At 28.0% G+C, this 27221-nt stretch overlaps 1 protein-coding gene and 1 long non-coding RNA gene across 6 annotated transcripts in view; one reads left to right on the top strand and one right to left on the bottom strand.

Moving 5' to 3' along the window:
- The window catches only part of LOC142321782 (myosin-IIIa-like), a 361639-nt gene that overhangs the window by 127997 nt on the left and 206421 nt on the right, over nucleotides 1–27221 (bottom strand). The gene's annotated exons all lie outside the window — the stretch shown is intronic.
- Nucleotides 684–14299, top strand: LOC142321783 (uncharacterized). Its single transcript, XR_012755715.1, has 3 exons — nucleotides 684–792; nucleotides 4414–4549; nucleotides 14177–14299. It is a non-coding gene; the product is annotated as an uncharacterized LOC142321783 (long non-coding RNA).

The following is a 27221-nucleotide window of genomic DNA, read 5'->3' as shown; positions in this document are numbered from 1 at the left end:
TGCAAAACTCACAACATGATAAATTTAACTATGTAGCCGGGAAAGTAAATAAAAAAAAAAAAAAAAAAAAAAAAATATATATATATATAGTAAGTAAATAAAAAAAGTAAAGCAACTACTACAAAAAAGAAAAATGTATATATTATAAAAAGATATACTTGTTTTTTAATATGTTAAAAAAAAGAATGTATTAACTATTTGTAAGCAATTTTAAGAGAAAATCCTACACCAATGCATTTTCAAGGGCAACTTAAGATCCAAGGTTTAAAAAAATTTATACATATTATCTTAGAAATATTTCGCATAAGAGCTTTATGAATATAAATTCAAATTTACCGTTTTATCGTCGACAATTTGACCTATTAAGTACCAAAATTAGCATTTAAATAGCAAATTATCTCATTAAAAGTAACAAGAATCGACTTTGGATGCGAATTACAAAACATTTTTATTTTAAATTACATTTTAATATATAGTAATTAATAATTTAATAACTCATTATTCTGCATATCATTTGATCATTTTCATGATAATGGGATCTAATTATTAATGCTTTACCTTTGTTGTTTTAATCTTTTAAGTTTTATATCTATTTTACTTAATACTGGTTGTTTATTGCATTTATTATATTAATTTAATTTTATATCGAGTTTTAATGATAAGAGTAGTATGAATAAGTATTCTTTAACGATTGCTACAGACGAACAAATTTTTATTTATGCAGTAATGCCAAACTAAACATTTTGTTTTTTAAACTGATCAATGTTGGACCTGTATACGGAATATTACAAAGTATGTAAATCTTTAAATTATTTTTCATCACTTAAAAATAGAAAAATTAGATATAGCAAATACTTGTACTTCAAAACGATTTATTTTTCAGTACCACCATCTTCTATCACTCGGGGATTCCAGAAGGGGGATAACTTAAACATTTTAACTGTAAACGGCCGGGATGGGTCAAATAATTTTAGAGGGTATAATAAAAAAAAAGATCAGGTTATGATATTCAAATCAAATTGGTGGTCATACTATTTTTCATAGCTTATTTCAAAAGTGGTCTAAAGTACACCCTAAATAGTTGTTTCATAGCGAAAAATGTATCGTTTTGAGGTAGGAACATTTGCTACATTTTATGTTTTCTCAAGGTTAACGGTTGAGCAGTTATTTAAAAGACCAATGCTAAATCTAGCTGTGAAAAAATAACTAAATGACCGTTGTTTTGGTTAGGGTTGTCATATTCCTAAATTTTTCCTTGAAATTCTTGTTTTTCAGTGCCCTTTAAAATGATGTGTACCATAAACCTAACCTTTTCATTTAAAAATCTCATATTTAAAAATAGATCGTTTAGAAACATTTGCTAAATTTAATTTGTCTACGTCGAATAAGTTATTTAACAGGTTGACTGGTACACCCAAAACAGCAATACTTAACTACAATGCTAGTATAAAGTTTTTTCTCTTTTAATTGTACAGTTTCTACACAAAATTTCATTCTACCTTTAAATTCTATGTAATTACAATAAAAAAAGTAAAATAGAAATTTGGGCTTCTCAGCATTTCATAGAGCGAGACACAAACTGATGCATCAAAAAAAAAAAAAAAAAATCATCGAATGAGACGTAAATGGGGTCTAGTAATTACCATACACTATTCTGTTTACAAGGATAAATATCCCTATAACAGTTTATAACGATTAAGTCATCTGAAATAATGGAATCCAAGAATTTATGTTTATGTGGTTCGTAACGGAAAAAAAATTTGCATACAGTTTCTTTATATCACTTTGAAATAACATAAATCGAAAGGAACTTTGAACTTTAAAAATTTCTAATGAGAAATTCCAACGAGGAAAAATATTTTTTATTTTAAAATATTTAAAAGAAATTTATGTACATTATCTAAGTCTTTTTATGTAAAATTATTTCGATTTAATCCCCTAAATGGGTCTTAACTTGTTTGCCGACCTAAATAACAAAATTATAAAAATTAAATTTATTTAGAATAATTAGCTGTTATTTTATTAAAAATAATAATGCAAAACTTATAATTATGGGAAATAGCTTCGTTACCTTCGAATGAGGCAATGCACAAAGAAGCTAAGTATACCGTTGAAACCATGATTATGACATATTACAGTATGACGTTTTTTCCGGAATAATAAGACGCCTTAGCAGCTGGAAATCACTATTAAACTGAGACATCAAAACGGGTCTCAGCCCAACTGCACATAAAACTTAAGATCCCGAATCGGGTCTTATAACAGGCAAATTATTACTCGTATATATAAACATTTATAGAATAATATATTTATAGAATATACTATTCTATAGAACTTATATTTATAGAGAATTTGTAGAATCACCAATATATTGACTATTCTGAGACCCGATGCTGGATCTTAAGTAATATGTGCAGCTTAAGTATTATAGATATATATAAATTACGTATTTTTGAAAAATATAAATACAAGTTCTACTCGTATATTATTTGGTAATAATATAATAGTAATTTCATATATTAAATAACATCTAATCATTATGTTTGTAGAATTAATTTGTACTGTATATATATATTTTTTTTTTAAGTAACATAAATATAAAAAAAACTGAAATTTAAAAAATTATTTATTGGTTGACTGATTGATGTTAAACTCATTAAAAGAGATGATCACAAATTTTAGTTATATAATAATATTAAATATCGAAAATTCTTTGTATTTTCCTACATAGGACAGAAAACAATTTTTGATATTAAGACACAAGTTTATAAAAATAACTGATGAAAGAAACCAGATAATTATGTAATCCAAGATATGATATACTACATAATATTTAAAATTGTTTATGATTATAAAAAATTATTGTTTTTTTAATAGATTTAAGAAAATTGTTATATTATGAAACCACTTATTTAAAATAGAAGTAATCAACACCGGTTATCCAGAATTACTGTTGTCAGCGGATTACTGTTTCTTTGTGCAATAAAAGGAAATCATTATAGCGGAAGCCAAATATTGTATGCAAAACTTGATCAAATACGTAATTGTGATCATCAATAGACACAATCTTTCAATTTTAAATTTCATATGATTATGAAATTTCACTTTCTTTGTTTAATTAAACAAGAACCAAATTTGTTATATTTTGGTTCACCTATGCTAATTCTACGCACGATGGACGTGCTTAACATATTCCTGATTCATTACGTGATGAATGAATGATGTACAGACATTCATTCCTATTCTTCTGGCATTGAACGACAACACAGCTACGATAAAATAACTTCGGCCGAACTTTAAACTTTCTAGAAAAGCCAAAAAAAACCTCAAAACTACAAAACGAAACGATCTTGAATAGAAGATTCTACAGGAAAATCCTACATAGATGAAAGTGTTGTACGTTATTCATTAGTCAGTTTAAAATACTTAAGTGGCAAGGCCTTGCTGCTTAAGTTTTCAAGTGGCCTTTACACACTTGTCATATTTGTTTATTTTGTTATATCCTACAGGATATTAAGACCCCAAATATCATCCAGATCATCCGTCATGACAAGAATAGTGATATTATAGGGTGGGAAAGTAATTTTACTTTTATCCCTAAAAAGAAAAATAGGGAAATTGATTTCCGGAAAGATATTATAACAATAAATTTAAAAATTAACTAATAAGTAAACAAAGAGAATACGATGGTACGTTACATAAATTGATAGAACTGACATCAGAGTTTTATAATATTTCAATAAGAAGTAATCAATCAATATCATGCCATGGTATGGGATAGAGTAAAAGACAAAGAACTATTTGCGGATATTTGCTGACGATGAAGTACTGACTTCGAAAGCGCTACAGTTGTTAAGTGTGTCTTATGCTTTAATCTACTGTATTTGGTGATTTTGATTTTATAATTTTATCATCATTAAAAATTGTAGTTTAATACAGTGGAAAATTTTTTTAAAAATATAAATAAATAAAATATTCATAAAGTATGGCAATCCTTAAATAATTTTTCTACAGTTAAATATAATTTTTTAGCAAATGCTTCTACCTCCAATACAACATTTTTCCGGAAAGCATGCAGAGGGGGACACAAAAGTTTTAAATTAAAAGAATAGGGTTGTAAAACATCATTTTAACAGGTTTTGAATAAAAATGTTGACAAAAAACTTCGGGTTACAACTGCCCTAACCAAAACGGTGGCCATCTAATTTATTATTCACAGCTAGTTTTAAAAGTGGCCCACAATACATCCTAATGAGTGGATACATACCGAAAAATGGATCGTTTTTAAGTAGAAGCATTTGCTAGATTTCATTTCTGTTTTCAGCTGTTGAAAAGTTATTTAATAAATTATATTATTTATACGAGCACCAATACTTACTTACATATTAACATACTTATCTATATTTATTTCAGACCTGTACTTTACGAACACTGTACAGAAATTGGATATAACTGAACATTTTTGCAACACGACTTTTTAATATCAGTTAGATTATCAGTCGGAATAGAATCGGATTAGAAATCGGAATTGAGACTGAAACACCTAAAGGTATTTAGTTCCTAATTCAAACAAATAAAAAAACTGAGTTAATAAATACGTATTCTGTTTACACATTATTAGTAACAGTACTTGAAACACTCTATTCTTTATTTAATACCGACTTATTCTATGTACATTATGGTTAATATTCTTCAACATTTCGTAATACGAGTAGGCAATCACAGTAATTACGCGATCACTAAATTCGACAAGCAACACACACCCCAAAAAAACAGTAGCCATAAGCAGCTTATTTACCAAACGTTCTTGTCTGAAACTTCTTCGAATAAGTAACTGATGAATACCGCCAACGTAATGAATGCTTTTTCGTCTGATCGCTCAAATAAGAAATTCAGCTTTCACCTCCAGCAACAATGTAATCAAACAATTCATCCCCAACATTTTCGTAATGGTACAAAATTCATGAGCTGCAGCCAGACTTTTTCCTCGCGTGTATCGGTTAACATCTTCGGCACTGGTCCGACAAACAGTTTTTATAGCCCAATTTTCCAGTCAAAACTTCACATTGTCAATCAAACTACCCGTTATCAGACGGCCTGCCGCTACGTTCTTCATCGTCAACATTCGTTAGCCCTTGTGGAAACGAACGGCACCACTGTCTTACTTTAATGTTACTCATAATATTTGGCCCGTAAACGTCACAAATTATCCCGTTAATTTCAGCCTCATACTTCACACTTTTATCACTCATTATAAATGGATGAATATAAAGAACAACAAAATTATTGAACTTTATTTGGTGATTACTTATTTAAATAGAATATAATAATAAAAATCCTGATGTGGACATCACATGACTTCCTTGTACGCCTATTAAATTACACGCACACATTTTAAAAAAATTGAAAAGTACGTAAAATTTTATTCTTCTGATTTTTTTTATTGTTATGATTGAATTATTTTTTATTGTAAATAAAAATTAAATTAACAGGTTATAATAATTATTAATAAATCATTATATTTAAATTAAAAAAAGGAGATGAAGTCGGATTTGAAGCGATGTGCTTTCCCCTTGTAAGATCAAAATATTTCATTAATTAAAATTTTATTTCGTTATAACTCTGGAACCAATGAAAATAAGTACCACTTATGGTATATCGTTGGAAATCTCTCATTGAAGACTTATTACTGCAGTTAAGACAAAGTCCAAAATCCAAGTTTTTTTGGATTGTGGGCTTTTTTTGGATACTTTTGATCCAGTCGATTGCAATCGAAAGGTAAGGTGCACAACTAGATGTTACAATAGTCCTAAATCCTAAATTTCAATATCCTACGGCTAATCGTTTTTGAGTTATGCAAGACATATGTACAAACGTACAGACGTCACGTCGAAACTAGTCAAAATGGATTCAAGGATGGTCAAAATGGATATTTAAGATATTTGAGATTTATAATATATATTTATATATATTTAATATATTTGAGATTTGAAATCTGTAACCGAAATTTTTCGCGATCACAATACTTCCTTTACTTCGTACAAGGAAGTAAAAAACGACACTATACGATTACACTTAACACTCATATACAGGGAGTTACACACACTTACCAAAATATTTAAAAAACAGAATATTTTTAATGGCTGATAACATTCAAAAATTGTATTTCAGCTAATTTTTATTGTGCAGCGACAAAACAAAAATCAAATTAAAAGGAATTAAAAGATTCCATTGTTTGATAAAACCGTTATTGTTTTTAGATATTCGTAAAATATTCCCTTCCCTTTCTTCTTTTTTAAATTTTTATAATCGATGATGTTATCTCATCATTACCTGAAAAGATAAATAAAAAATGAATGTACCCTAATTTTAATTTATTTGCAAAGTTTGTTTTTTTAATTAAAAAACAACCGAGGTTATTAATATTGAAATAATGATTTTTAAATTAATCTATACTTCACCATAATTTTTATTTATTTTTTACTATTGAGGATATTTTAACCACAAAAGATATCTTAAAACTGTCTCTACTTGCTAATAACATACATAATTGTATTCGTTTATTTATATACTCGTACATTTCTATTTTCAATAAACACAATTTTGAGTATTATAGAGCCATTGAGAAAAAACTGTCAAATACACTGTTAAATTCTCAGATATTTTAAACCATACATGATATTTATCATATATATGATAAAATCTAGGCCTTTCATCCTGAGATCCCGGGTTTGAATTCCGGTCTAGCATGGCATTTTTCATAATACAAAATTTTCATTTCATATTCCCACGCACAACCTTCAAGCTAATATGGTGAATTAATAAACAGAAACAATTGAAGTAATACAAATTGCTTAATAAGACTTAATTTGTTTATAAGAAAAAATGTCCTATAATGGTAAAAGGAAATATAATTCCGGGATTTACTTATTCTTATTAACAAAAGATAGTCCAAGCGATTTTCAAAACTAGCCTAAAATTGACTTACAAAAAATCGATGTAAATACCGTATTTTGAAAAGCATAAAAAAGAGCCGGTCATTGAAACTATTACTAGGAAATTGTACAGAATATCAAAGGGAATGTCAAGCTGGAGGCAACATTACGGTGTATGCATTCGTATTTCACGGGTTTATTGAGGAATCCAGATCGAAGGCGGAAGGTGACGCAATGTCCGTTTCTTAATAACGGATTCATCCACTGGAACAAGAATACCGAATAAAATGTATAATAGTAACGTGCCTTGACCGAACCGAACATTCAAGCAAAATAAAGTAAAACGTTTTAATTCTAATGAATTAAAACAATTAAGATTTAAATAAACTTGTTGTTGTTGTTTAAGCAACAAATAGTTACACATATAAATTGCCTTGAATTACAAAGAATATTACGTAAAGAAAGAAAAATTCGCTTTGTTAAGAAGTTTAATCTAAATACGACTACAAGAATAAGTGCAATCATATGAAAACGAGATAATACTTTTGCAATTAAATTCAAATAAAAATTAAGAACTTTTAAATTTAAATGGAAATTATACATAAATTCACATTTTAAGAAATCATTTAAATAGAAATGTTTCATTTTTAAAGAACATTCAGTAAAAATAAATGGAATGATCAGAAGTTTTAAAAATTAAATTTCCTGATACTATGTTTCTGAAAGGCACATTAATATAATATACTCCCATTATAATGATAACATAAAGGCTTTGTGGAAATTATTTTCTAATTTATTACTTTCTCCAAGTAACAGGGAAAGTGTCGTCATAATTGAGAAAATTTTCACTGTTGATATTTTTTATAGATTTATGCACGTTTGATCATCTTACGTGAAAGCGCACGTGTGTGCTATTTCGTTCAAATTAATCATACAAAAAGAAATTAAATATAAACAGCCTCAAATTATGTTTTTTGTATTTTCTTTGAATACATATTATTAATTTAATAATTTTTAAAATCGAGTCATAATGGCTTACTTTTTCCGGCCAACTATGGACCACTTTAATACAGTTTTTATCGTCCCTCAACATTCTTTCCTAATAGTTAGTATTTTTTTAATCTCTTACTGGCCTTTTTCATAAACTTTTCTGTCATTATTCTTTATTTTGAAATTTCTTCTTCGTAGAAATCTCTCCTCTCCGAGATTTTTTTTACTTTTCCTTGATTAATTCCCTATTCTATAAATCTGTAATTTCTATTCCTGTTCTAAGTCTTTTTAACTTTATCACAATACAGTATATGCTTTTAGTTTTTCTTTTTAGAAACATCTGAAGTGGACACTACATGATTCCTTGTACGCTTATTAAATTTCATTTAGACATTTTTGCTGCACTTCATTTAAACTTATTTCATTTGAAAGTAAGATACGATCCTCCAATTCTTTAATAAAAGTAGACAGTTACGTAATTGCTAAAATATTAGTTTTTATTAACATCAAATATTCATACAATTAATTCATCAATCTTACCTGAAACATTAGGTTATACTAAAAGTCCGTTTATTACTCTTTAAATAAATGTAAGTCTTACATGTATGTAATACTATGTTTTTTAAATTATTATGAAGTAACCACCAACAAAATGGGAACAAAAAAGAAACAGATGGTTAATAAATTTCATAGCGATATTTATTATCAAGTAGACTGAAACAAATGCATAAATAAAAATAACACGATTCTACATTATAATTTTCAATTATTATTAAATAATCAGGTGTTTCACCAAATCTGATGTGGACACCACATAAATTCCCTGTACGCCTATTAAATTACATATACACATTTTTAAAAGTACATAAAATTTTATTTCACTAATAACTTCTGATTTTTTCTCATATATATATTTTTTATTGTTATTATTGAATTATTATTTATTGTAAAATTTTTTTTAATAATCACAGGTTAATAATTAATAATAAATCAATATATTAAAAAAGAAAAGAGTAAAAAGAGGAATGAAGTCGAATTCCAACCGATATGCCTTCTCCTTGTAAGCTCAACAAATTTCATTAATTAAAATTTTATTTGGCTATAACTCTGGAACCAATGAAAATAAGTACCACTAATGATATATTGTTGAAAAGCTCTCAGTAAGAGCTTATTACTGCAGTTAAGAAAAAGTCCAAAATCCTATTTTTTGGGGATACGAGATACATACGTACGTGCGTACAGACGTTACGCCAAAACTAGTCAAAATGGATTCAGGGATCGTCAAAATGGATATTTCCATTGAAATCTGAAAACCGAAATTTTTCGCGATCATAATACTTCCTTTATTTCGTACAAGAAAGTAAAAAAGAAGAACTAATTTTCATTTTAGATAAAATAAACATTTTCTTGGAAATTCTGTTATTATACTTAAAATGTATCCTATCAAAAAACCGATTTCCTTTCATGCAGTATTTCTGTTGTCTTCAAATTTCTGATATATTATTTTCGGGGGGAGGGGTTAAAAATCTTTTTTCTTTCATTTGTATTTCTTTTAAAAATCCAGTGGTGAATCATCGTCAAATATTCTCCAGCGTACAACTTTTCTGGATTAATCATCGAACCCTAGTGTTAGGTGTTAGGCCAATTTCATTTTGTTCGTTCAATTTCTTAGGACTATTTTTTTCTTGGCCGTACCATTCTAAAATTTCCCGGTTAATTAAAAATAATATGTTTAAAAATTACTACAAAGTAAAAAGTTCTTTAAAAATAGCAATTTTTGTATAAAAAAACATTTTGTATAGGAGCAAAATTTTCTTTTCTTAAAACATAATTCTTGTATTATGTTTATCAATAAAAGAAAAAACACAAAAAAGTTTCTAACAACTTTTTTCTATATCATGTAGTTTAATAACACAAATAACAATGTGTTTTTTTTTAATTTGATTGTTTTTGGTCAAAATTTGGTTTATTTTTATGATCAAAAAGAAGTCATACTTTTTGATTTCTTATGATATAATTTTTATCTCGAATCTTCCGACTGTGAATAAAATTCGAACTTAGCACTAAGAGAAAATAATAAAAAAACTTAAAAAAAATAAATAATAATTTTGCCAGCTTTATTAAAAAAATTGCTTTTTATCTTTATTTCTTCACGAAAGAAATATTTTTTTTTAACTCAATATATTACGGGAAGTATTATTCTCGCATTTCAAGAAAGTGGGCAGGATTAAGACTCATCAATTAGTTGAAAGGGAAGGGAAATATATAAGAAACGATATTTTTGAAAGCGGCATACGACAACAATTTTATCTTTCTGTTTACACATGATACAAGAATGCTGTATACTGGTGACCGATAATGGTCTCAGGTCTTGAACTAATGTATAGTTAGCCAACAACATACAAGCTGCATACCACACCTACAGAAAACCTTCACACCTACATTTAGAAAGATTATGCAGTTTACTAAACATTCACTTTATTATATCTTACCAGTGAATTTGAATATCATAATTTACTTCAAAATAAAGATAAAAATTCGAAGATTATCTTATTTTACTTTCTATTTATTTTCTTTTACCTAAACAAGTTCATTTCATTAAATTTTTATTAAAAACTTAAGGAAAATACTTTACACAACTATTTTTTAACCTACGAAGATATTACATCCTTTAGAAAGTGGATAAACCTAATAAAATGTCCTATTAACTGCCTAATAACTATTCTAATTGTCCTTTCCAAATTTGAGCGTTTTTGGAAAAAGGGTATTCATCAGCAGCTATTTTCCAAGTAATTCCTTTATCAATTAGGAATGTTATTTAAAAAATACAAAAAAAAAAAACACTGGTGAATTCTTTTGAATAAACAGTAAGAAAATATATGTACTATGAAACGTAATCGCAACAATGGGATGTAATTATATAGTAAAAAAAAGGTGGCAACAAATTTTTTATATTTTGCTGGCATTGGCTATTTATTTTTATATAGTGGAAAAATAATTATACATGAAAAAAGTTACCAAAGATTTCTTTTTTGGGTTGGGGGTAATTTATCATGAAGTTATATTGTAAAATTATCATTATTGTTTAAATAAACCAAAAAAAAATCCTTAAACTCAATAAAATTTTATTATTTTCTTCACTCTCACCTATAAAATCAAAAAGAACTTTTTACATTTTTTTTTTTAATTTTTCTAATTTACTATTTTAAATGGAAGAAACAAAAAAAACCACTGAAAAATGTACAACCAATAAAAAGCTAACAAATATTTCTTCTTTGGTGGTGAGTAGAAGAGAATTATGATGGAATTTTACCGTAATATTATTAAAATTTTATTATTTAAAGTTTTAAGAATATTAAAAGTTTAAATAACCAAAAAAATTTTAAAAAAACTCAAAAAATCTATATTTTAAACTTTGATCGGCTCCCCCACCCCTGATTATGACCCAAGAGCATTTTTTTGGGTTACTGTCACTATTATTATGCCTACGTAAACACAAAAAAGGGGTTAAAAAAATATGCAATAAATAAAAAGATAGTTTTTTCGATTTTTGGGGAAGGTAGAATTTTGGGGCAATTTTTATTTTTTAATGGTAAGATATTATTTTTATTTTTTAATGGCACGCATGTGCCATGCTTGGTAAAATGTAGGGTTATGATTTCAAAATGTTTAGAAAACTGATCTCAAAATTTTACCAAGTTGCCCCAAGTACGTGAGTGCATAAAGCTTTATCAAAATCGGGTTATCCAGACCTAAGTTATTAAGCTTCAAAAACGATAACATAACGAACATTAGCCCTCCCCCATTTTTGCTTTTTTTGGGTCTCCAGGTCATGAAACGTCAAGAAATATAACAAAATTTACACCCATTTTTTGATTGTTACCATACTTTCCTTCTAAAAGCATAGCTCTAAAGCTACGATGCCAGGAAAGGTAAAAATCTACGTCAATAATTATTTTATGACAATTACGATCGCCCGCAAGGGTAAGAGATACTTAATCAAATTTTTGTTTATAAATGTAGTTTAATTGTATCAAATGTATTTATTTGAATCAGAATATTAATGAATTTTTAAAAACAATAATTCTTATAAATAAATACTTATCAATTATTACTGGAAAGATACCACTACTACAATACGTTCAAAATTTTTAATGGCTATAAGAAAGATTAATTATTTGTATATATATATATATATATATATATATATATATATATATATTTTTCTTTCTAGGATTTTAAGGGTGTTTTACAAGAGTGTAAATTTGTATGAAGTAAAAAAGTATTCGAAAAAGGGATGATACTTTTCATTAATTTTACTTTACTTACTTCATTTATTTTAGTTTTATATTGACTTTTCGTTAGTCTTCCGTCATTTATTTGAAGAAAAATTTCAGTAGTGAAAAAACATTACTGACGTTAACCAATAATCAGTTGGAAAATGGAATGAGGCTACATGAGCGAGTTATTACATTTCAAATTTATAATTAAGTTGTAGTTACAGAATAGATTCGCCCTTATCATTTTAATACACACCTGATATTTACACAAATACTGAACAACCTAACATTTTTTACTTCCTTGTACGAAGTAAAGAAAGTATTTGTAATCGCAAAAAATTGCGGTTTTCAGATTTCAACGGAAATATCCATTTTAATCATCCCTGAATCCCTTTTGACTAATTTCGGCGTAACGTCTGTACGTATATATCTTCCATAACTTAAAAACGATTAGCCGTAGGATGTAAATTTTCGATTTAGGACTGTTGTAACGTCTAGTTGTGAACTAAAAATCTAGTTGTGTCCAAAATCCAAATTCTTTTGGATTTTGGACATTTTCTTAACTGCAGTAATAAGCCCTCATCGAGACCTTTTAAAAGATATATCATGTGGTACTTATTTTCATTGGTTTCAGAGTTACAGCCAAATAAAATTTTAATTAATGCAATATTTTAATCTTACTAGGGGATGGTACATCGGTTCGAATTTGACTTCGTTTCTTTTTTTTAAACTTTTTTTAATTCAAATATATCGATTTATTAATAATTACTAACCTATGACTGTAAAAATATTTTTACAATAAATAATAATTCAATAAAAAAAAAAAAAAACAAAAGTTATCAGTGAAATAAAATTTTATGTACTTTTAAAAATGTGTATATGTAATTTAATAGGCGTACTAGGAAGCCATGTAGTATCCACATCAAATTTTTTCCTTTGGTCAAATTGCCTTACAAAGAAACGAAAAAAATTTCACGATATTTTCTAAAAGTTAAATTAAGAAAAGATGATAAAATAAATGAATCCGTAATTTTGAATTATAGTTTGCAAAAACTGTCGATCTCATTTCTGCTCCAAGAGTAAAATGAAGCCATACTGAAATGCTTTAAACTTAAACTAAGGGATTATTTTACAAGGGTTTTATCTGAAAACTGTATAAAATAGGTCATAGAACTACATCTCTAATAATTACAAAGGAAATTATTGTAAAACGCAAAACACTGTTATCGCAAAACATAATTTTTTATGTTTGATATACAATATATATATAATTAAATAGCATTTTTACATAAAATATTTTTTCTACCGCAATTCAGTCTGGTATTTTTTTATTTATGCAAAAATGCCAACCAAGGACCACGCAAATATCTCTTCTTTTTAGCTTCGTTTCTCTTCTTCCGTGCCTTCCTCATTTTTTTCGGAATGGTTTCTTTTTTATTTTCTTCCTGTTCTCCTCTTTTTCTACCAATATAACTTTTATATTGAGTACAATTATCTACCTTTCTTAGCTTCATCCTAATTAAATCACATGTTGACGCGTTTCGAGTTTATTCAATTTTCAAAACTCGCTGTACTGGCAGCTTTTCTACTTTGTAATTTTTTAAAGCCATACAAGGATAATCTAAAAATAAATGTGTTGAGACACCAAATAATCATAAAAAACGTATTAGAGATATATTTCTGGCATCTGTTTTATTCCATTTTTCAAATCAAAAACCATCAAATTTACCTCTTAGTCCAAGAACTTCAGAATGGTCATTTTACCTGGGGAACAGAAATTAGGGCAACACTTTTCATAACCTTTAACTCTAATACGAAGCTTTCCAGACCAACATTCACATGAACCTTTCTTTTTACATTTTCTTTAGTTATAGAACATGCCCTGAAAGTCTTTCGTTTCTTCATAAGACATCCTATATAAACTCAGGATTGAAAGTAACCTTATATAATTTTTAATATTTCTATTATCAGGCATATACCTACGTAAAATGCTGTACAACGAAGTAATACCAACTTTATAATGAGTTGACTGGAAGAAACAGGAGTAATAACATTAACGATACGCACTTGTTCAGGCAGACAGTTTTATCAATGATGAGGGTAAGGTACTAAAAAATTTTTAAAAGTGTTACTCAAACATAATAAAAGATAACGAAGCGATTTTAGTATTGTTCTTTCATCATCAACATTATTATTATTATCAATTATTTAATTATAATCTGATTTTTATCATGTTTACTTTTTTGACTTTCTTATCATCTAGAACTTAGTGTTAGTAATTACGTATGATAACATTAATTATATTTATTATTCGTTAAATAGGTAGTTTTTATAACATTGTGGAAAATAATTGAAAAGGTTCAGTTATACTTAAAATACTGTTATTTATTATATGTGGTTTAACTGTTATTTAAAAATATATATATATCTGTTTTTTAGGTATAAGAATAATTTTTTAGTTATTAAAAGTATGAAAGTTGTATTTTTAATTTTAATTATAACTAGTTTGTGTAATTATGGTGGTTATTGTGCAAAGAGAAGTAGCAGTAGCAGCATTTCTGGGAAAAAGAAAAAAGATTCATCACATCTTTCAGCATCATCATCGTCAAAAATATTACCAAAATCATCAGCGTCAGCAGACACCAGTTCATTTGAAACCTTTTCAGCAATTGAAAGTTCTACAGATTCTGATAGCACTTCTAGTTCTTCGACGAGTTCCGATGTTACATATCCTTCGAGCGATACGATAGATAGTAGCGATTTTAAAACAAAGCTTAATATAAAAATGCAGAGAAAGCTTCGTGAACATTTTGCTAAAAGATTATCTTCAGATGATAGTAAAAGTAGCAGCAGTAAAATAAAAAAAAAAAAGGTACGCGGTCGAAAGACCATAACAAGAACAAGAGTTGTACCGCATTCAAAAAGAACTTCAGATGATAGTAAAAGTGAGAGTAGTAAAATAAAAAATAAAAAGGTACGCAGTCCTAAGACCATAAGAAGAACAAGAGTTGTACCGCATTCAAAAAGAACATCCTGTGTAACTACCAAAAAAATTACAAACAGGAATCTTAAGGTAAACACACCTTTATTTTAATTAAAAGTATTGTTTTTATTTTTAATTAGATTAAAAAATGTATTAATTTTTTTTAACATAAAATTTTTTGGCTAAGGAAAATATTTAGGAAAAGATCACCTACGCCAAATATTAAGTAATAAGATTTAAATTTAAGTTATAAAATCTTTTTCATCAAGATTTATTTTATATAAAAACATTTTCAAGAGCAAAAGAAACACGAGAGAAAATATTTTTACAAAGAAAGATGTTTTAAACTGTGACATATTATATTGATAAAAATATTACAAATGTATAACAATAGATTTTAACAGTAGCCGTAATATTGTTAAATATTTAGTTTTAAATACTGTTAAAACTCCACGTAAAATTTCACGTTTTAATAAAATGAATTTAAATTCATTAAATTCACCAGGAGAAGATCTGGTGAAATAAATAATTCCAAAAAGAAAGAGCAAAATCTCTTAACTTAAATATATATATATATATATACTAAACACAGAAGGCAGAATCGATCTGTGCCACCATTTTTGGTATGACACTACCGCACCCCCAAAACTCCATTGAGGAACTCCAAAATTAAAATGGAAAGACAGGATGCAAACATTATTTTAAAGAGCACTTAAAGACCAAACTTTTACATAATAACTTCAGACTACGATAGCCCAAACCAAAATAGCCCACGGGGCTCGTCTCGTCGTTAACTCGCCATCGCAAATCAGTTGATTTCGAAGTCGAAAGTTCTAAGGTTTAAATCCTAGTAAAGGCAGTTACTTTTATACGGATTTGAGTACTAGATTGTGGGCACCAGTGTACTTTTGTGGTTGGATTTCAATTAACCATACCTCAGAAATGGTCGATCTGAGACTGTACAAGATTATATTTTATTTATATTCATACATACTCTGAAGTAATACCTTACAGGGATTCCGGAGCTAAACAGATAAAAGAGAGAGAGAGAGAGAGCCCAAAGATAAATGGCGACTATCTAATATTTTAACAGGTAGTTTCAAAAATGATCTGTAGTACCTTCCCCATATATTGATATCATATTGAGATATATATCGTTTTGAGATAAGATTATTACATAAATTTTATTATTTTTTCATTTTTAATTGTTGTATAGCAATTTAAGGTATACTGTAAACAACTTTAAAATTTTTTAACTAAATGCAAAAAATACATTTTTTAATTTTGATTAGAGTTGTTTTAGCATCAAGATTTTTATGCCAATATTTTTTTTTGTTTTTTTTTTTCAATGCTCTTTAAAGTTCTTGTTACAAATCTACAATTTGTTTTTTAAATATTTTGAATTGTCCATTGAGAGCTTAGGATGTGTTGGTCTCATATAGAAAAAACAGATCGTTTCGAGGTACGTGCATTTGCTTAATTTGATTTTTTCCTGTTTAACAGTTGAAAAGTTATTTACAGGATTTTATATTTTATTAAAACTCGGTATATATAATTTTTTAACTTTTTATGTAAACCATTACGAATTCGGGAAAAAATAGAAATTTAAAAAAATTGTTAAGAAAATATAATGCCCATGACTGATCCTAATAAAAAATATTGAAATTTTGGTTAAAATTAAATGAATCGCTTTCAGCTTGCCTTTCAACAGAACATTAGCAAATGAAAATTCCATTCAACGTAATGTCAAGTAGGCATAATAAGCATTTTTTAACAGGGTTGCACAATATTTAAAAGGTTTAGTATATTTTTAAATTTACGTTCTTATAATTTTTTTATTTACATTTTATTTTTTACCTTCTTATTTTATTTTTCGGTATTTATATTTTGGATGGTCTTTAAGATTTTTTAGAGTATGCAATAGCTTCTATATATTATCTAATACGTATGCTAAAAATATAATGTGGGAATAACTTAAAAATATAACCATAAATGGGATTATCGATTGTTAGCAATCATATATAATACGAAGATAAACTGGTTGAAAAATTAAAGTATATTGAAATTAGCAGATGAACACTGAATGATTTTACCGTATCGATTGATTTACGGAATAAATTACCATTTTCTTTCATTTATGATATTAGTTTTTAGAATCGAACCTATTTAACTATATAAAAAATAGTAAAAATGTAGCGCTTCATTCGGTAAACGTCTTAAAGAATCCAAGATTATGTTACACGATGCTATACTTTGAACAATATACTTACTTAACAACCCAGTAAAAGCTGTTGGAATGGCTTAAACTATGAAATATATAAATAAATAGAACTTTTTATTCCAACAGGTTTAAGCTGTCTTATTAAAGAAGTTTTCAAAGGGCGTTAGGACTTGAAATAATCTCGTTTTTTAATAAAGCCTAAAAAATGACCTAGAGAAGGACATAGTCTATTAATTTAACATATTAAATATTTAATATTTATTATTAAATATGGGATGTAGAAGGTATACTGAAATGAAACGACTAGCACTAGATAGGGAATCTTGGAGAGCTGCATCAAACCAGTCAAATGACTGAAGACAAAAAAAAATATTTAAGTAGGATTATACATATTTTATAAAAGGCAAAAAAGAAGAAAAAGAAGAAAATTTTCATTAAATTTTCACTATTTAATGAAAATTAATAGTGATATAAATAGAAACAGATTATTTTCATCTTTATCATAATGTTACTGATAAAAAAGTAAGTTGATTATAATTAATTGTTTGATGAGTAGAAAATATTAATTAATATACAATGAGAATTCTATCTATTAAAGTACCGTAATGCATTAAAATTACTCCATAATTTTTTTTATAAATACCACCACATCTTCAAGCCTCCCCAATGGGGGCAACTCAAAACGTTTAAAAGGAAAAGGTAGCGATGCGACACACCTTTTTAAAAAAAGCCGTTGAAAAAACCATTTGACGTAAAAACTATCTGGTTACCCAACCCTAATAAAAATGACGTAATATAATACCTTTTACATTTAGAGATGCCTAAAATAGTATACCTCATAGGATACCTAAAATAGTGAATGGTCTCTTACCGAAAAATAGATCGTTTTCAAGTAGGAAAAAAAGTTTAAATTACAATTTTTTTTTCTATGTTTAACTGTTATAATGTTATGTCAATGTTCCTGTATTTTATTAATATTCTATATAAAATATATATATGGTGTTTCACTGCAATCACCCCAGACGATTTTCTCGTAAACTACGCACAAAAAAAGTGACCTAAACAAAAGTTACTCAAATTGGAGGAAGACAACTCATGGTAACCTTGGATTTGTCCTTGAGCTTGACCGTTATTTCAAGTTAACACGATTTTTCAAATGGATTAGCCAATTTTTGACTTAGCGAAGAAAAGAGCAGAAGATTTTACATTGGAATACATAGAAAAAAGTATAAGTTAGGACCTTTCTTGAAGGTCATACGGCTAACCGTCAGAGATAGTGTTATATGAATGATACTAATATACGACGATAGTGTTATATGAGTAACACGTTTTTGAAAATCATACAGTATTCCTGGAATATTTATATTCTAGGCCATTTATCTCGCAAACTATGGGAAAGAGCAAAAAAAATGACTTTACACTATTGTATAACACTATCTTTGATGGCTAGCTGTATGACCTTCAAAAAAGGTCCAAGGTCATATGTGTGACTACATATTCCAATGTAAACTGTTCTGCTCTTTTCATTGGTGAGGTAAAAAATAGGTCAATCCATTTGAAAAATCGTGTTAATCTTGAATTAAGGTCAAGGTCACATTCAAGATTAAATATAAGGTCACCATGAGTTGTCCCTCTCCAATCTGATAACTTATGTTTATGTCATTTTCTTATTGAGGGTATTTTACGAGAAAATCGCCTGGAGCGATTAAAAAGTAACACTCTGTACATATATATATATATATATATATATATATATATACCATAAAATCAGGGGGCTGGGCACACCCTGGGCCCTTCTGTGTTTATTAAATTCATATCGTGAGAATAATAATGATAAATGAAAATTAAAGCTTGTTCAATTTATTTATCAGTATTTTGTAATTTCTTCAGAGAATTGTTTGGTCAATATAGGACCCAAAACTTTGAGTGATTACATGAATGCGGGTTTCAAAATAGTAGACCTCCATTTTAGAAATATTAGTTATAGCTGATTACCCACCTTTCATATGGATAAAATATATTTTGCCCGATTTTGAACTTATCCGAAAGTAGTATAGAAATACCGATAAGGCGCCACGAACCAAAAGGATTGCAGTATTTTGTTCACGTGACGACAGCCCCGCCATATTGAAATTTCCCTTTTTCCTTATGGAAAATTCCCTTTTCCCTCGCAATGTTACCAATTAAAATATTATCCATCATAATATATTTATATTTTTATTAACATTATTCATTCATAATTTGTAATACTATTACATTTGTGGATAATAGCACGCACAAGTAATATTTAAATTTAACATTTATTCAATTGTCATTGCCACGTGCCGAACACAAAAATCGCTAACGTAATTCAAATAATCATCTAATGAAATAAAGTTGTGAAATATTGGTCTCAACGCCCTCATCGCCCGACAGTATTCGCAGGACAGTACATGTCCCGCGCGTCCGTGACCAGATCTCGACTAGCATCTCTTCCTCAATTGCTGCCACCCGGTGCAGCAGCCCACAACGATCAGAATCGTCTTCAGGTAAGGTATCTTATTCACACTCCCACACGCGCGCGTGACTTTATTAAAATATAATCATTTACTTAATTTTATTTTCGTATTTTTCATGGCTTATGTACAACAAATTTCGGTTTGACGGTCTGTGAGATACCGTGTCGGCGCGGGTTAACAGTCGGGAGACTTGGTAAGTCGGGAGACTTACCAAGCCACTAAGTTCAGGACTTCAGTTACTTTTTTAATAATTTAAATATTATTTATTTATTTAATTCTCTCTCCGTTCTATTACGTCACATCTTAGCAAACGACAACAACAGCTGTAGTCCCGTTCTATCAACGTTTGAAATATTTGAATAATTAAATAATATCTATTGTGTAAAAAAATAATGACTGGTAACACTGTGTGGGAAAAGGAAATTTCCCAGAGGGAAAAAGAGATATTGTAAGGTGGTGGATAGGTGTGACAAGGGGCACGTGACCGAAATACTGCAATTCTATTGGTTCATTGTGCCTTACCCGCATTTCTGTTGTCACTCCCGACAAACACTACTAGCGATTCAAATCAAAGCGACAAACTACTAGCGACAAACACTACTATTTTAACCGAAGTACGGTCACCGTACTTCGCTTCTAATTTTTTTTTTAATTATAAAGATTTTATTCAAGTAACCGAAGGTAGATGCATCCAGTCACGTGGCACGTATAGTAACAGTGACAGAAGGTGTGTTGGTTAAGCCGCCGCGCAGTACTCTGTCGCACACCTTAAACAATCAAAATTTAAAAACAAAACGAAAATGGTTTTTTAGATGTTTACCTGATGAGTATGTATAAGTCCAAACCTAATGAATATTTCGTTTATTATAGTCATAAATCGAAAAAATTTACGACCACTTTTCATAATTTCTTTACCTTTCATCACTACTTTCAGGATAGAATTTCAGAAAATCTACAAATTGGTTTTTAGTTATTCACATGAAGATTACACAGACCAAAAATCAAGTTGATATCTAAATTTGTTACCTAGAAATAAAAAAAATAATAAATTTAATGGTTACTCCATTTTAATCCTTTTAACGCGTAATTTAAAAAAAATACTTTCTTAGTGTGCACTTATACAATAAGAAAAACGTGTATACAAATTTTCATCAATTTATCTTCAGTAGTTTTTACTAGGCGTTGATTATGAATCGGTCAGGATATGCTACGTGTAAAAATAGCTGGCAAGTCCTAGTAAAGCCAGCTATTTTTACACGGACTTGAATACTAGATCGTGGATACCGGTGTTCTTTGGTGGTTGGGTTTCAATTAACCACACATCTCAGGTATGGTCGAACTGAGAATGTACAAGACTACACTTCATTCTCACTCATACATATCATTCTCATTCATCCTCTGAAGTATTATCTAAACGGTAGTACCGGAGTCTAAACAGGAAAAAGAAAGAAGGATATGCTACTTTACCGGTACAGATGATATTTACAGGATGATATTTAACTATGGAAACAGCATTATATTATACATCTGAAAGGAATTTGGAGACAGAAGGAAATGGGGTTCTACACAGCTAAAAAAACCTGCATTATGGTGGGTTCTTAATTTTTGTCCGTTGTCGTCTAGAATCTGTCACATTGAATCAAACTTAATTTTTTTTAAACAGGAAGGTGAACATATGACATATGATTTTGATTTAAAATTTTGTTAGAAAAACAATGGTGAAACCCGTTTTTGTTAATGCCTTCGTTATCGAGTTATTGCAACTTTGAACGCTTCATTTCAACTTTGAATGCTTCGAAGCATTCAAAGCTGCATGACGGAAAAATCGTGTTAATAATAAAACGAAGTAAAACGCGCTACATGAATACTTTTACTGCAATTTTACATTGATAATGCATACAATAACAAACTTTAAACAGTGCTATACTATTGATAATAATAAATAATAACTAATAATTAACAACAAATTAAAGGGCTAAATAAACTGATATTATTTACTTCAAATATTACAATGTTTATTTTACAATTTTCAGTAAATGTTTTCGATCGTAAATTACTTATGAAAAAAATTTTGAAAACATAAATTCTACGATACATGTTCAAAATGCTTCCCCTCTACAGTTGGCAGTGTGCTAACCTCAAGTAATATCCGTTTTTAACTTGTATCATGTCTTGTGGTTTACGAGCAGATTCGTCAGTTATTCTTATTTTCAATTAGTCAATGTCTGGAGGTTTTGTTTTGTAAACATATGTTTCAGATACTCCCAAAAAAAGTAATCCAAAGGAGACAGGTCTGGTGACCTGGCAGGTCATTCTATGACTCCTCTACGACCTAACCAGCGATTTAGTGAAATTGTTTACTTAAGATTTGCCGTCCGCTTAATAAATTTGTTGTGTTATAACCACAAATATATCACAGTTTCTAGTGCTATTTAATGAACAGAGTTGTCACGTATTAATTAGCTTACATATTTATTTTTTTTAATATACTTTAATTATGACTATTTTTTTATATCTAATAATTTCTACAAATATTCAAATAGAAGCCTTAATTTATATTGATAAAAACTGTTATGTGTAGTGTAAATCTTGAGAATATTATGTAGTATTTTATATTCAGTTAATTAATAATGAATCTTAAGGTTTAAAATAAAATCATTTAGAACTTTAAAAATCATTTATAATAAAAAAAAAAAAAAACGTGTAAACTATTGTAATTTGAAAATGTTATAAATACAGAAAAAAATTCAAGTAAAAATAATATCAGTAATTTTATATTCTAATACAATTCAACAGAATTCTTTTGCTAAAAAATACAACTAATTAAAATAAAATAATGTTTTTATTTATCTCCAAAATAAAAATAAATACTTACAAAAAAAAAATAATAAGACAAGATAATTTATCAAGATATTAGAATGTGTAAATAAACTATCTCAAAAGGCATAACAGGAAAAAATTGTACAGTATTAAAATCTACACTAGTGTTTAAACAGCTATATATTTTTCCTACCCCAGAAAGAGAAAGAAAAACTTAGAAAATAACTTCATACGAAAACAAAAAATATTCTACAAATCAATAATATAAATTAACTTTTAATATACAACTAAAAATCTATCTCTGTAAATGCAAATTCGCTCTGTAGGCTGCAGAATGTTTGATTATGACAAACACGGATCTTTTAAAAGAAATAAAAAAGTAAGAAAATAAATTTTTAAAGAATATATTTGTTCCTATAAAGAACGAAACATTTAATATATATATTTTATAAAACCGATCTCCCTGGTGGAGCGGTTAGCGCCTCGGCCTTTAATTCAGAGATTCCGGGTTCGAACCCCGGTCAGGCGTGGCATTTTTCACACGCTACAAATTTACATTTTTAAGCTTCTCAAGTTTTTTGGTGAATTAATTTATCAGATAAAAAAACCCGCCCTTAAAAAATGCTGTACCAACAAAAATAATGCACAAGAGGAGATATATTTTCATAAGATATATTTTATGGATTATAGAATTTCAAACAAAATTCTCCTATTATATAAAAAAAAAAACCTAAAAGCACATATTGTGAAAAAGTTAAGAAAGGTTTAAACAAAGCAGAAATAGAAATCTCGTACTTAAAAAATTAATAATTAATCGAGAAAAAATGAATCAAAAAGTCTAGATAAAAAAGATTTATACGAAGTATAAGCTTCAAAAAAAGAAAACAAAATAGTAACAGAAGAAATAAAGAAAAAAGAAAAGTAAGAGATTTAAAAATACTGACAGGGAAGGAAGGAACGCCAAGAAAATTGTTGAGGTAGCCCATAATTCCCCGAAACGGTGCGGTGGGAGGGAAATGAACTTCTACCTGCAATTTCTAATTCAATTATCAGTATTTATTGCAGAGAAAGAGAACTCACATTTCTTTAGGTTTTTCTTTTGTAAATTAAAAATTTTAATGTCTACAAAACAAAAACATATGAATAAAATTTGGAATTTCATTTTCTTATGAAAATATTCTTTATATCTAGCCTGATTAAATTATTATTAAATCTACAAGTATGTTTTTTTTATATACATCCAGTTTGAATTATAATAAATAATTCATGGAAAGAGTGACAACGTTTTAAATCTACGTGTAGATTTAAAAATAAAATTGTAAATTAATGCCATAACCTATTGTTAAGTTTTGTAGGAAATAAAAATTAGGCTATATTTATAAAATACAATCGTTCACAAACCATAGGTAATATATCAAATATTACCTGATTAAATGTTGTGTAATATGGAGTTTAAAATCGATATCTCGGAAATTATTTGTTAAATTTTTCATCAATTATAATTAAAAATTTAGCCTGATCAATTTTACGATTACTGATTGACTTAAAAAAATTATTAATTTTTTACGCTTTATTTAAGAGGTTTTAAACTGGTAAATTCGATAAAAGTAAAACTGTTTCAGAGCTCTGAGTCTGAAGGTTCTACTTCAGCTGATTTTAACTGGATTCCTCATTTTTTCGACATCAATTTAGGTTCTTTTTCGGAATCCGACAGCCACGTTTTTCAGTTTTTTCTTCCAAATCAATGGGTATTTTGAGGTATTTGCAGAGAAATTGTGAAAATAATCTAACCAAACTTAACCTACGCTTGCTTCAGTCACTAGCCTTTTTTTTTGTTTCTACTCGTTCAATTTTATTCAAACATGGATCTTTCAAACGTACCTGAGAGAGGTCCAATTTAAGCAATCTGCTTATAATTATAAATTATGAGTATAATCTAACCAAACTTAACCTAAACTCGCTTCGCTCGCAAACCTAGACTAGCGAGCGTAGGTTAAGTTTGCTTAGATTATATTTATAATTTCTCTGCAAATACCTACTGATTTGGAAGAAAAAAAAAGTGGCTGTCGGATTCTGAAAAAGTACCTCAATTAAAAATTTCTGGGGGCGTTAAAATCTAGTATTAATTTTAAAGTTAGATCGTATTTTAAATTTTTAAAAATTATTCGTCATAATTTTCATTGGATCTACCGAACGTCAAATTATTAATATTCATATATTTTTCTTTCTTTATTTATTTTTTTATTTTTACTTTCTCTTTTTATAAAGACGTGATATTTTTAAAACTAAGTTTCATATATATATGCAGGACATCTGTACTTAGGAAAGTTGATTAGGGAAAATGTAGCGGTAAAATAAGGAAAGAATCAGAGGTGATGGTATTTTGAGGACTACATAAACAGATCAAATGGTTGCGCAGAAAAAATTCAAGTACTATGACATTTTGAAGTTTCTAATCATATTTTAAGATGCCGTAAACAGTGTAATTATTAGGCCTCTGGTTTCCAACACATTGATCAAAATCAATAAATTTTCACTATCTTGGGGAAATCGATTTAACTCAGTATTACAAAAAAAGAAATATATTGATTGAAATGTGTGGAACAAACATTTAAACATAGCAAAATTCTATGAATTTTGATAGAAAAAAGTTGCTTCAAAAAAGGTTTTGTTCGGAATTTGATTTTGGTTTCGCCAAAAAATATATGGATCACCTAGGATTTCTAGATTTTGAGTTATTCACAAATATTCTAGTAACACCATCAACTCTCATTAAAAAAAAAACCACCCCGATCTGGTACTTGGGATTCAGTCACTAACCTTTTTTTTTTGTTTCTACTCGTCCAATTTTATTCAAACATCTTCCAGACGTACCTAAGAGAGATACAATTTAAGCAATCTGCTTATAATTATAAATTATGAGTATAATTTAACCAAACTTACCCCAAGTACCCCGATCTGGTACTTGGGATTCTTCAGTTTATATACCAAAACAGATATTTTACCACAGCTTCATTGAGCCTTTATTTAGTCCCTTGATAAAAGTCTATTTTTACTTAACAATAATTGTTAAGTAACAATTATTGTGATGTAATTATTATTATTATTATTATTGCTTTGTAATGAATTTCATTAATAATAAAGTAATATAAAAGACTGAATTAATGTTACAATAAGCAATATTTTTTTAAATTTTATTACTTACGCGCTGGGAATGGGCTCAATGTTACCAGACTTCCTTTCCGGCCATCAAATTTTTATATCGGGAATTTTACCGCTTTCTAATACCTTAATTCCATTAATAAGCATGATTAAAATCAAACCGAATTTTAATAAATTTCCAATAATTTTTTTTAAGTTAGATTAACGATAAGATTTTAGTGATTGAAATGTATGTGTTATAATATTTTCTATAACATAAATATATTTACGGCAGTTTTATGAAAACTTAAAAAAACAAAACAATAAACAAGCCTGGTTTTTTGTCCCTTCTCAAAATTTTTTCATTTATTAGACAACTTGTATTTTCTAAATTTACCTCACTAAATATGGAAACTTTATTACAACGATTTAAAAAAAAAATTAAAACAAGAATGGAGACAGCAAATCGAACAAGTTTTGTTTGTTCAAGTCTTAGAGGACTCATTTTAAGCTTAAAAGAGACTCATCAAAGTACTTAAAAGGAAAGCCTTACATCGAAAAAATGAAGAAAAAAGAAGTTAATTAGAAATAATTTCACTGTTTAACTTTCCCTGGTAGTATTTCTTGAGCTTAGTTATGCCATTTTTTAGTGACGTGTCACCTTTTTAATCATCTACATCATTACGGGAATGGTAGTAGCAGTCAAACGAACAGCAAACAATATTTTATGCGATTAAAATCCCGATAATAAATATATATATATATATATATTTGTGTTTTTTTTAATGTTTGCTTGATATAGAAATAAAAAATCATTTAAACGTACTAGTTGAATTATTTAATTTTAGAAGGATTATATGTAATAAATATCTACCTAGTAACATAATATCTAGCTACATAGAAAAATAAATAATGTAATAGATGGACGAAATAGAGGTCAGGGAAACCGACCGGAAATAGACTGTTATTGAAGGGGAAAATCTACTTTGAACGCTATTGTTCAGGACCCTCCTAAAATTTCAAGATAAGTTAGGGGAGATGAATTATAAATTTACATATACAGGAAAGTATCTTCAAATGGAGCAAAATTAACGTAGTGTTATATGGAATAGTACTTTTTACATGTCTTTTAATCAATAAACAGTAAATTAAAAAAATTAAAAATTAGCAATTACGTTAATACTGACGTTTACTCATTAACTATATTTGAACGCTGTCCTGCATGAGTCACTACAGAATAAGACATTACTAGACACAAATCCACATCCAAAAAAAAAAAATGTTTTAATATTAGCCCTGCTACAGAGAACATTATAATACATTCGACAGAGCTACTCAGTTTATTTTTCTACA

This window comes from Lycorma delicatula, chromosome 3 (genome assembly GCF_047948215.1).
Source record: "Lycorma delicatula isolate Av1 chromosome 3, ASM4794821v1, whole genome shotgun sequence".
NCBI lineage: Eukaryota > Metazoa > Arthropoda > Insecta > Hemiptera > Fulgoridae > Lycorma > Lycorma delicatula.
The sequence above is the reverse complement of the archived record's forward strand: the minus strand, read 5'-3'. Positions and strand labels throughout refer to the sequence as shown.